At 38.8% G+C, this 12,574-nt stretch overlaps 1 pseudogene; it reads left to right on the top strand.

The window, feature by feature from the left end:
• Positions 1 to 9,961: 9,961 nt before the first annotated feature.
• LOC144251808 (rho-related GTP-binding protein RhoC-like) lies at positions 9,962 to 12,548 on the top strand (annotated as a pseudogene).
• The last annotated feature ends 26 nt before the right edge of the window (positions 12,549 to 12,574 follow it).

Below are 12,574 nucleotides of genomic sequence, written 5' to 3'. Positions count from 1 at the left end.
ATTTATTTCTTAGTACTTTGATTTCTTAAATAATTTTCACAGTAGTTTGAATTCTTTGCTCAGCATATTTTCCACATCAGTGTATGTGGATTAAGTTGTTGGGGAAATAAGAACTTTGGTAGTATCCTAGTGGTTGCTCTTTCTTGTTTCCTAATTTAATGTTCAGTGAGGTTTTTGTATACTTTCAAATATCAGAGTGTCTCTCAGATTCATCTTTAGAATTTTGTTGGGCATTTATCCAGTGATCAACATCAAAGAGCAAATCATGATGTAAATTGATATATAGAAAGTAAGAACCACTCATTATAAAATCATTGGATATGTTTGTTAAAACATGAGCACTCATATGTTTTAAAAGTTGAAGTAGTGAAAAAATAGTGAGTAAAACATTGAAATGGTATCAACTTATCAAGTTGCAGCAACACGGTGAGTTGGAGTGTCACTAGAGGAGCTGAATTATTAGGTTTATTTCCAGACCTTCTTAGAGAAAAGTTGGAAAATAAGAAAAAGGTGGGGACTAAAGCTAATGAAGAATGAGAAGGGTAAAGATGACAGACAAGAAAAAAGGGGGAAAAAGCAGGTGCTAATTGTTAAGGGAGGTGAATACAGGTTAGATATTAGAAAGTGGAAGAGCAGAGTATTAGAAAAATAAGAAGATTTGAGTTTCCGTTACCAAAGCTGGTCTAAAAGATAAAGTAAAAATTTCTAACAGTTCTGGTCTTTGTCAATATTGAAAAGAAATAAAGGAATGAGTTTCAGATCATAAAAAGCTATATTTGGTTTATCATAAATAAACATAAACATATGTTATTTTCTGTGAATGTATATAATTAAATAACATATGAAAGATTTATAATTCCTAAGACCATAAATATTACCCAAAATAATAAAATCATTAAATAAAAAGAGGGTATATTATGGGATGGTCAGCAAAGTCATGGCCTGGTAAAATGTTTCCTGGAAAATGTAAATAATAATAATAAAGAGTAAACAGAAATAATGTGTAGAGACAGGGAAGGTGGCAGAGTGGCTCTTTGTCCATGTGGCCACATTTATTTATAACAATAGGTTAAAATAGGTTATTAGTATCAGTAAGGTTACTTATTCTGTAGTTACATTTTACAGTTACATTATGTAATGTTAGGAGCTTTGTGCAGCTCTCAAGAATGTCCATTGTTCACAGTTACTGTTAGGCAGGCAGCTCCAGGAGTACTTGTGCTTGGTGAAACATTGTAGTTAATAATACATTTAATGATGCTTCCAATGCTCCTGATCCACATGACACATTCTGTTGCAAAGGAATGAATTGCCCCATAGAAAATCTAAATGATGGGCCATTGCATCTTAGTTTAGGGCATATAAACAGATCAAGTGAATGCATAAATCTTTCATTCTGAGTCTGTCCCTGTGCAAAGGGGAAGGACAAAAGGATGAAGATATAGAAATTGTATTTTTAGATAGAGTTTTTGAATTGTCAAGAAAAAGAAGTGGAAGTAATCCAAATAAAGAATGTAAAAACAAATCAAGACCACAGATCTAGAGGTTGCTTATGAAAAAGCAACGGGAAGGAGAAATGAGGAGGGAACCAAATAAAATAACTAGGTAATTTTTAAGATAATGATAAGAAGACTGAGGGAATGCATTGCAGCTGGTTTCAGTATATTTGCATTGAATACAAAGATGAATTTATTACTAATCAGAGATGGTTGTGATCAGGGGAAATGGGTAGAATTGGGGAAACCACCACTATTCTTTTTTTCTCCATAACTACCAAGCATATGGAAGAATGTGGCATTGATGTCAGTAGTTGAGATGAGAAACATATCATTTCAGAAGCATTGGAAATTGTTAAAGATAGTTAATTTGAAGCTGGGGTTGTGACTCAGTGGTAGAGCATGCACCTAGCATGTGTGTGGCCCTGGGTTTGATTTTCAGCACCACGTAAAAACAAATAATAAAGGTATAAAAAAGATAGTTAATCTTCTCTTTGCTGAAACTATGACTATAGGAATTCTAGAAATGCACTCTGTTACTAAGCTACATCTTCATCTTTAAATAGCTAATTTTCTGATAGGACAGGTATTTCATAAAAATTCTTGAAAGTCTAACAAGATATACCAAACCAGGCTCCTTTTGAAAAGACCAGACTCTATAGGTTAATTCTTTGCATACCAAAGCTTTTATTCTTTGTATATATTCCAATGAATTTGAAATAAAAAATGTATTCATATCTGATAATTATTTGACATTTCAGTTCACTTTTCCTTTTGGATTACCATATTTTAATACTTTATGCTTATTATATATTATTTATTATATTTGGTTCCTTTATCTTTTCACATGAGTTGATAAAGAAACTTTCAGTTGGTTAGACCTGAGGATACAGTAAAAGAAGACACACCACTGTCCTGCATGGACAGTGAGCCATAACCCAACCCTGCTAAAGTATTGTATATCAAAGCAAACCCATGAAACCCCATGTTGATTCAGCAAGAATGTGTGGGTGGTTTGTCATATTCATGATTTGTGGATTATGTATCCCTTTTGCTTTTTTCTTTCATGAAAATAATTAAGCTTCTATGATTATCTTGAGTTATTAACTGAATATTACATAAAATGTACAACCATTATTTATTATCTTCTTCCAAACTCATAGAGCCTATTCTAGATAGTAGATGTTTTCTTCAAAACAATACAGTAGGGACGACGGAAGCAAGGATATGCAAATCAGATAAATTTTGTAATAAAATTCTCTAGAAAGAACTATATTAAAATATTTGAAATGCTAGATTGTCCCCTAAGTGGTGGGAAGATAGTTAATTTTCTTTTTAGTGAAACCATGGCTATGGAGGACAAATAGCACATGTGAGACCCTGAGTTAAATCCTCAGCACAACATAAAAATAAATAAAATAAAGGTTTTAAAAAATACCCCAGTGTCTATATTGGCATATAAGTTTAAGAATACATTTTTAAAGACACACTAAAATGATTTTGAGAAAAATCTTTATCTCAGACATTTCTAAAGTTAAAGTTCCTAAATTGGAATTCTTATACCTGTTAGGTGAATTATGAGACTCTATTTTTTCTCCAGATTTAAAGAAATAAATTCATAGGTGACAATAATTTTCAAATCTTGGGAGATGGACATAAAAATATTGGATTAAGGATAGTGTGTGAAACAAAACCTGTTTAAAATTTAATTTCAATTGTAGTATAATACCCACTGTATTGAATAATTACTTTGAACCCATATAGTACTTGATGCCCCTGTTTATTCCATGTCCTTCATCACTCATGTGATTATGTCTGTAATCATGCACACAAAGTATTATTTTGTATATTTTATTCATTTCCTGTAAAACTATTTGTAGGAAATTATGATTTTCTGAAGTTGGTTTCTTATTTTGTTTTGTTTAAACCCAGAGTTGTAAATTTAAAATTATTTACACAAACCCACAAACCACTGTGTATATTCCCTTTTATTGCCTTCTTTGCTTTTTTTTTTCTGCTTGGTGGTTGTTGTTTGTTTGTTTGTTTGGTTGGTTGGTTTACTTTTTAATGGTGGGTCTGAACACAGATCCTTTTGCATGCTAAGCAGTGGCTCTATCACAAAGTTTTTCCCATAGAGTGCTCTGATTCATTGGATGATTGAGTAAATAGAAGATTCAAGAAATTACCCCTAAAGCACCAAGATGAGTCCCTTCAACATAGGAAAATATGAAATTGAAAGACTACATGTAATCCCAGACAACTTAAAAAGTTGCTGTGTTTTATTTCACATGCCATTTGAAACCTTGTTTAACAGTCCAGAGCCTCTTATTCTAGAATCTCAGGTTTGTCCTTTATTTAATAAAAATTAATTCTACACTATCCCAGAAAATGATATGTCCTTTATATTTCTTGGAACATCCCCCTCAATTCTGGCCTGCCTTTTCTCTAGTTTTGCACTCTTGCCACCTTTTTATCTCTGCCTATAGGAATGTTCTCCACATTTGTTCTGTCACCAACATTTGGAGCCATTGAGCTACAATGTTCATGTGACCATAAACCTCTCTTTAGTATGTGAAAGACCAAGCTTTTGAAATTTTCCAGAAATCTTCCATAACATGAGTTCAGCTTTACTCTTTATCCGTTTCCCCCAACTTCACTGTCCTCTGTCATTGCTCCTTACCAGTCCCTCTATTTTGAGATAAATACTGACCCATTTAATGCTTGATTTTGTGTCCAACTACAGCCTTCAAGCTTTTTCCAGTATCTGCCTCTGGCTGGTAACTTCACTTCTTTAGTCTCTGCTGAGAAAGCCACTATACCTGTCACCATTTTTTCTCTACTCTCACATACAAGGAACATAATCATTTGGGTTCAAGTAAACTTTTGTCTCCAAGATAATGTAAAAGAGGTCCCCTCAATCCAATAGCCAAAGAACTAGACAAAGGAAGGAGTAATTTGAGGTCAACTGGTAAATATCTAGTAGAACAGCTGAAATGCTAAGGTAGCCCCAAGGAAAGAAAAGCCACTTTATGACAAGGAGATTCATAATCATGAGGGACTGAACAAACAGACTGAGTCTTTTGGAACATATATATTTTCAGAATAATGAATTAACACCTTACATATACAAGATTTTTTTAATAATAGTGTAGAAATTCTCAGTCATTGTGGAAATAACTACTGATTAATAGTTTCTTTTGAAAATTTACTGTTACAAGAAAAAGAATAGAAGATGGTGTGGATTCCTACATTTAAAAAATTAATTGTTTTTTTTAAATGACAGTGGAATGTGTTACAATATTTATTACACATATACAGCATAATTTTTATATCTCTTGTTATATATAAAATATGCTCATACCAATTCATGTCTTCATACATGTATTTTGGATAATGATGACTATCACATTTCACCATTCTTGCTAAACCCTGCCCCCTCCCTTTACCTCCCACTCCTCTGCCCTATCTAGAGTTCATCTGTTTTTTCCATGCTTCCCCTCCCTACCCCACTATGAATCCTACATTTCTTATATTGTTTTTAAAATTAACTTACTTTTTTTTTCATCTTGAGAGGATATAGTTTGAGATGTTTTTGCATATTGAACCAGTTGATATGTAGTTTGTCCCAGGTAGACTGTTGAAGTTTTATATTACTAAAAGCATTCCATGAAGTAGTAAATATCTGGTAGGTACAGTAGTAACCTCTAAGCACAGCTAGTTGGGAGTCTGAGACAGGAGCATGGCAAGTTTCAGCCAGAACACTTTAGAGAGACCCAGTGTCCAAAAAAAATGAGCTTTTGGGTTCAACTCTGGCAGAGTGCTTGCCAAGGTTCCAATGTCCTGGGATTAAATCACTGAGTTCACACAATTATACCCCACCAATAATCATCTAAAAAGGTAAATAATCACCTAAACATCAAGCTTATTATTACTTTTCATTTTTGATAGACTCTTATTCTGTATAAATCTTCTAATTAGTTTAAATATATATATTTAATATAAATATAAATTTAATATTATATATATATATATATATATATATATTTCAGCTGAATCACTTGATATAAATTATCTGAAGAAGAGGAGGAAGGAAGGTTTTTGTAGCATCAAAAAAAAAGCAGCCACAGATGTGTACACATATATTTTTAAATTCCCGATTTTCTTCTGTGTTACTTGTTTTAAGAAGTTTATAAAGCCAAATATAATTTTCTTTCATAACAGTGCTTTGAAATCCCAAAGTGATAATTGATATTTAAGTCTCAAAATATTTAACTGATTATGACTCTGAAAATAGTATTACAACTTATGATAACATATAGGTAAACATTTGTGCTTCCATTTTTCTATCCTCCTTAAATTATGAAGATGTTAAATGGAGTTTTGAATATCCATTTAAAATAATGAACACATATAATGGCAGTGGCAATTGAGTGCATTAATGATAAAGGATAGTCCTTCCTAATAGGTCAGTTTTAGTTACATATGAACATGCTTTCATGCAAAGTTAAATATTTTATATGGCCTAGACCTCAGTGTCTCTGTCAATGCAAATAGTATCCTCAAAAAAGATATCCAATGGCCTATTAAGGAAATTGAAACCTCCCAGAAAGAGACCATTGCTTTTGGGTTCAAGCGAGACATCTTTAGTTATTTTTTTCCTTTTTTAATTTTTTTTTCAAAATTTTTCCAGTTCATTATGTAAGGGAGTGTACATCAAAGGTAGGAATAAGATTTCAACAGAAAGAGTCTTTCTTCAGACAGGTTTATTGGCATTCTGGCAACTCTCACTCATCTCTGAGATGCTATGTGGCTATGTGACACCAATGTATGATACTATCTCCACTGCCATGCTAAACTTAAGACCTAGCTAGGGGCATGAGGTTGTGGCTCAGAGGTAGAGTGCTCGCCTACCATGCATGAGGCACTGGGTTCAATTCTCATCACCCAATAAAAATAAAATAAAGATATTGCTATAGCTAAAAACAAATATTAAAAAAGACATAGCTATGTAGTATAGAGCATGTACTGGATAGTCTTAAACCAGCTGGATTTCAACTTTGAGTTTCCAGATACCAGACTTTCTTGCCTAATGACCTCCATGTTTTGTTTTGTTGTTTTAAATTTCATGCACAGTTCATAGCTGTCTTTCAGCAGCTCCATCTGATATGCACTGTTTCATCTTTTATAGCAACAAGGATTTTAACTAGACTCCGAGTTAAGATTCCAGAAGATCTATGCATTTCGTGGTTTTGGGTAAAATGGAGTTTGTTTTTATTCACAGCAGAAAAAACTTTCCAAGTGTGAGACCCAGAGACTTCCTGAATTCTATACATGTACCCAGTAAACTTAATTCTGTTACCATTAGATTTTTCCGAGGCCCTAGCACTACTTATCTGTGAATCTCAATCCCCCTTCTTGGAACAGCTTTCTTCCACCATAATCTCAATGAATATGTTTTCAACAAATCAAAAGTATCTTCTAACTGATTTCAGTGTAGTATGCCATTTTTAGGTATTTTGAGTATAGTTTGAGAAGAATAATAGCTGGGTCAAATGGTGGTTCCATTCCTAGTTTTCCAAGGAATCTCTATACTGCTTTCCAAATTGGCTGCACCAATTTGCAGTCCCACCAGCAATGTATGAGTGTACCTTTTCCCCCACATCCTTGCCAGCACTTGTTGTTGTGTGACTTCATAATTTCTGCCATTCTTACTAGAGTGAGATGGTATCTTAGGGTTGTTTTAATTTACGTTTCTGTGATTGCTAGAGATGATGAGCATTTTTTCTAATATTTGTTGATTGATTGTATATCCTTCTGAGAAGTGTCTGTTCAGGTCCTTGGTGTATTTGTTGTTTGGGTTATTTGTTTTTGTTGTTGTTGTTGTTTAACTTTTTGTGTTCTTTGTATATCCTAGTGATTAGAGCTCTATCTGGTGTGTGAGGGGTCAAAATTTGTTCCCAGAATGTAGGTTCCCTATTCTCTTCACATATTATTTTTCCTGCTGAGAAAAAAACTTTTTAGTTTGAATTCATCCCATTTGTTGATTCTTAGTTTTAATTCTTGTGCTATAGGCATCTTATTAAGGAACTTGAAGCCTAACCCCATGTGATGGAGAGTAGAGCCTACTTTTTCTTCTATTAGTTGCAGAGTCTTTGGTTTGATTCCTAGATCCTTCATCCATATTGAGTTAACTTTTGTGCTTGGTGAGAGATAGGGATTCAATTTCATCTTGTTGCATATGGATTTCCAGTTCTCCAAGCACCATTTGTTGAAGATGCTATCTTTTCTCCATTGCATGCTTTTAGCACCTTTGTCTAATATAAGGTAGTTGTAATTTTGTGGGTTGGTCTCTGTGTCCTTTATTCTTTACTATTGGTCTACCAGCCTGTTTTGGTGCCAGTACCATACTGTTTTTGTTACTATAGATCTGTAGTATAGTTTAAGATCTGGTATAGCTATACCACCTGTTTCACTCTTCCTGCTTAGAATTGCTTTAGCTATTCTGAGTCTCTTATTTTTCCAGATAAATTTCATAATTGCTTTTTCTATTTCTGTGAGAAATGCCACTGGGATTTTGATTGGAATTGCATTGAATCTGTAGAGTCCTTTTGGTGATATAGCCATTTAAATAATATTAATTCTGCCTATTCATGAGCAAGGTATACCTTTCCATCTTCTAAGGCCTTCTTCTATTTCTCTCTTTAGGGTTCTATAGTTTTCAAAGAGCCCCTTTGTGATCTGGAGAGTGGTTCAGATAAATTCTCAGTGACTCATGTCCTCTTCCTCCACATCCCAGTTTTCTGAAGGTGTAAGTGGAGGAGAGGGAGGGGCCACCTAGCATCCCACTGTTGAAGAGAAACAGCCTGGGGCTGGAGTATTCTGCTTCCTAAAAAGCAGACCCAGGCTATATAATGTGAGGTGGTGGAATGCAGGGACTAGAAGAGCTCAGCCCAGCATGACAGGATGTGGGACTGAGGAAAAGCTAGGTTTGAGGCAGAGATCAGGTTACCTACCATACCCTGTGCTCCCTGCCTAGTTGGTGGAGGGACTGGTCCTCATTTGTCATTTCTTTTGGGGCTCCTCCCAGCCCAGGCTCTAGCTCCCTCCCTCTTCCCAACAGCCTAGATTTCATTTCAGCTCCAGAGCACACCCTCTCTTTCTCCCTGACTGCAGGGCTGGGAATCTAGCTGGGTGGAGTTTGGCTCCCCTCCCTGGGGAAGGAGGAAGTGAGGGGAGCTGTGAAGGTGTGACGAACTGCAGGTGTGATGAACTGCTCCTTCATTTGTGTTGGTGATGAGGGACACATGCTAACCCTGGGAAGCTGACTCCTTGCCCTGAGTCACAGGGAGGGGTGGGCAGGGCATAAAAGTGAGCTGGACAGAGGGAAGAAGGGGCTGTTCCAGAGTGGGTGGAGGTGATTCCCTAGTGGATTATTCTGTCCCTATGCTGTGGTGGATGTGTGATTCCCTACAGTGTAGTCCCTACTGGGGGCTGAGTAACCTAGTGTTGCCGCCAGGCCCAGCAGGAAGAGGGGAGGAAGGCAGGCTGCCCTAAAGTGACCTGTGGGTACTGCCTTGACTGAGCCTCCTTTGTGTGACCCGGGGTTTGGGGACAGGGTGGGGTGGGTCAGAGAAGCTGCTGGCTGATGCCTCTGTCCTCTGTCTGGGGTTTCCTCCTCCTGCTCTCCTTTCCACCTCTGAGGTGGCATGTAGAAAGGCAGAGACTCTGGAGGCATAGAGCCCTGCTTTGAGTGCTGTCCTTGACACTCTGATTATCTAACCCTCTGAGAGTTTCCTTGTTGTCAAAATGGGAAGTGCACCATTCACCTAACAAGCCACTGGAACCTGAGGTAAATATTTTTTGTCAAAATACCCAACAAAGAGTGGGTACCTTGGGGCTTTATAAATATTCCTTCTCTTACCTATCAGCCTCCCAGTAAGTGGTTCTGCTAGTATCTGGTTTTGTAGAGGGACTCCTTATTTTTGACTAGGCAGGCGTGACTCAAGCCAAGGGACAATCTGTTCTAGATTATACCTTAGCAGTTATTAAACCTTAAATGTATCAAATCTTGTTACAAATGAAATCTGTCTCATGACTCCAATATGCAAAGCAGATAAAGGCTGGCTTTTCTGGAGGCATCCCTGAACACCTTGCTGAATGTTTCCCTTCAGTTGAGTGTATAACTTTGAAAGTCGTTTTCTGGTTCCCAAGTGGGTTCTTTCACCTCCCACTGCTATATTTTAACCCATTGGAGAAGACCTGTCCCTGCCCCAGAAATTAGGAATCTTAAACTCTGTTTCTTACAGGATTGGTGCTTGGCAAGAATGTGCCGAAGCAAGCCCCCTTTTCTGTTTTCTCTTCCTTTGCCCAGGTTTGTGGAGAGGTTTTGGAGGTCACAGAGCAGTTTTTGTACTACTAGTTTTTTTTCCCCCCAAATCCCTACTGCCTCTTGTTTTCCAGCCCCAGCCATGGCTGCAATCAGAAAGAAGCTGGTGATTGTGGGGGATGGTGCCTGTGGAAAGACCTGCCTCCTCATTGTCTTCAGCAAGGATCAGTTTCCAGAGGTCTGCTTCCCTACTGTATTTGAGAACTATATTACAGACATTGAGGTGGACAGCAAGCAGGTAAGGCCAAGAGCCCTTTCCTATCCTGCCTTGGAACCCTGTTCCTGGTCATGTAGTATGTCCTTCCTTACCACTCTCTCACATCTTTGTTTTATTTTCCTGTGGGAACAAGTAAAATTTGAGAAATGAAACTGCACTTTTAGAAAACCTGGATATATTCACGTGTGGTGGTACATGCCCATCATGCCAGCTACTCAGGAGACTGAAGCAGGAAGATTGATCACAAGTTTGAGGTCAGTGTGGGCAACTTATCCAGACCCTATCTAAAATAAAAAGGGCTGGAGTGTGGCTTATTGGTAGAGTACTTGCCTAGCATGTGTGAGGCTCTGAGTTAATCCCCAGTACCTCAAAGAAAACCTGGATATATCCTCTGGTTCTACCACATACTCGCTTTGTAATCAGGGCCAAGTCCCTTTGCTTCTGGGTTTAAACTCCCCACCACCACAAAATGGTGATGATGGCATGACTTACCCTAAAGGAGTGTGAGAATTAAAGTGGTATTCATGATAGCAATTCATTTGAGATCACAAAAATCAAACACATTTTAGTAATTTTTGTGGGAGAGGGGTTACTAGGGGTTGAACCCAGCAGCACTTTGCCACTAAACTACATCCCCAGCCCTTTTTACTTTTTTAAACAAATTGAGACAGCATCTTGTTAAGTTCCCCAGGATGGCCTTGAACTTGGCAATTCTTCTGCCTCAGCCTCACACATAGCTGGTTTATAGGTATGCACCAGTACACCCAGTTTACATCTTAGAACTTTAAAGAAAAACTCAATTGAGTTTGTTATGACTGTGATTAATATGGTGCCTTGCACACAGCAGGACCAGTGGTTTGAGAGGATCTCTGGGTAGTAGGTTGGGGCCCTTGGGGTCAGCTATGCATTGCCCGTTTGTCAGGTGGAACTGGCTTTGTGCGACACAGCAGGGCAAGAAGACTATGAATGTCTGCAGCGCCTCTCCTATATGGACACAGATGTCATCCTCATGTGCTTCTCCATTGACAGCCCTGACAGCCTGGGTGAGGACTTTGGAAAGAGGGGGTGGAGACGCTTTGGAGTCAGCCATCTTCAGAGGCTGTGGGGATGGAGTCACAAGGGCCACACATTCTCTGCTGGCTCCTTTGTTGTGGCATCTCTGGTGTTTGGAAGGGCTTGGGGGAGGATATGCTACAAGGGACGGGGTTTTGAGGTATGAAGGAGACCATCAGCCTCAGACTGCTATGGGAAGGAAGACCAGTGCTCACATGCTTAAGCCAAGGTACCTGTTGGGACATGTCTGTGCAGAAAACATTCCTGAGAAGTGGACCCTGGAGGTGAAGCACTTCTGCCCCAACATGCCCATCATCCTAGTGGGGAATAAGAAGGACTCGGGCAAGATGAGCATACCAGGAGAGAGCTGGCCAAGATGAAGCAGGTGGGAGGGGCTGCCTGATGGGGAACCGTGGGGAGGAAGGTGCCCTCTGAGGGGTTGCAGGCTGGGGCAGAAAGGAGCTCTCTCTTCAGCCAACTGTCCTGTGTTAAGCAGTCATAGTGATATCTACCTCTTCCTCTCCCATGTGTGTGCCCTGCTAAGAACCAGAAGGAACCTCAGTATCAAATCAGATGATCATAGAATGAAGTGACTTGTCCAAGGTCACTTGGCATTTTCATTTATTCCAGTTTATTATTCTGTCTTTGGAATTGGGGCTACTAAGATGAATAAGGAAGTCCTTGTCCATGGGGAGACAGCTTATGTTTCACTTAGGGTATGCAGACTGCACCATCAGTGTACCTGGGAAGGAAGGGCATCATCAATGGCTGAAAAAAGGCTTAGAGGGCAAGGGAGCTGGCTTATTCAGGGTCTCACTAAGCGGTCCACTGACCAGAGGAAGAGTTTATTATAGGAAGCTGCCAGGGTATGGAATAGAGACTATCTTGAGAGGATAATTATATAAGGCAAGGTTTTAAAATGGAAACAGCAGGCACAGGATGGGTTGGAGGGATGATGGAGAAGGTAGGTCATTTAGGAGGTAGCCTACACACATTTAGGCAAAACATATGTGGACCATAGGGTCTGCGATTTGGTGGGAGAGGAGGGGCTAGTCTGGGGACAACTTTGAATGTAAATATGAGGTTTAGATCTCTGCCTGGGGCAGCCCGGGCCTGGATGCTTTGTGGGCTCAAGGCTGGAGGAGGTATTTGTTATAGTTACTATACTTATGGGTGATGTGGTGAGAGGTGCACCTAGCCACCAGCTTCCTCTGCCTTATCTTCTGTCTTCTCAGGAACCCGTCTGATCTGAGGAAGGCTGGGATATGGCAAATCATATCAGTGCCTTGAGTGCTCCACCAAAACCTATGAGGGAGTGCCAGAGGTTTTCGAGATGGCCACTCGAGCTGGCCTCCAGGTCCACAAGAATAAGCACCGGAGGGGCTGTCCCATTCTCTGAGATCCCCACGGCTCCTGATGCCACCT

The sequence above is a fragment of the Urocitellus parryii genome, unplaced genomic scaffold, assembly GCF_045843805.1.
Source record: "Urocitellus parryii isolate mUroPar1 unplaced genomic scaffold, mUroPar1.hap1 Scaffold_228, whole genome shotgun sequence".
NCBI classification, from domain to species: Eukaryota; Metazoa; Chordata; class Mammalia; order Rodentia; family Sciuridae; genus Urocitellus; species Urocitellus parryii.
This window is presented reverse-complemented; position numbering and strand designations above follow the sequence as displayed.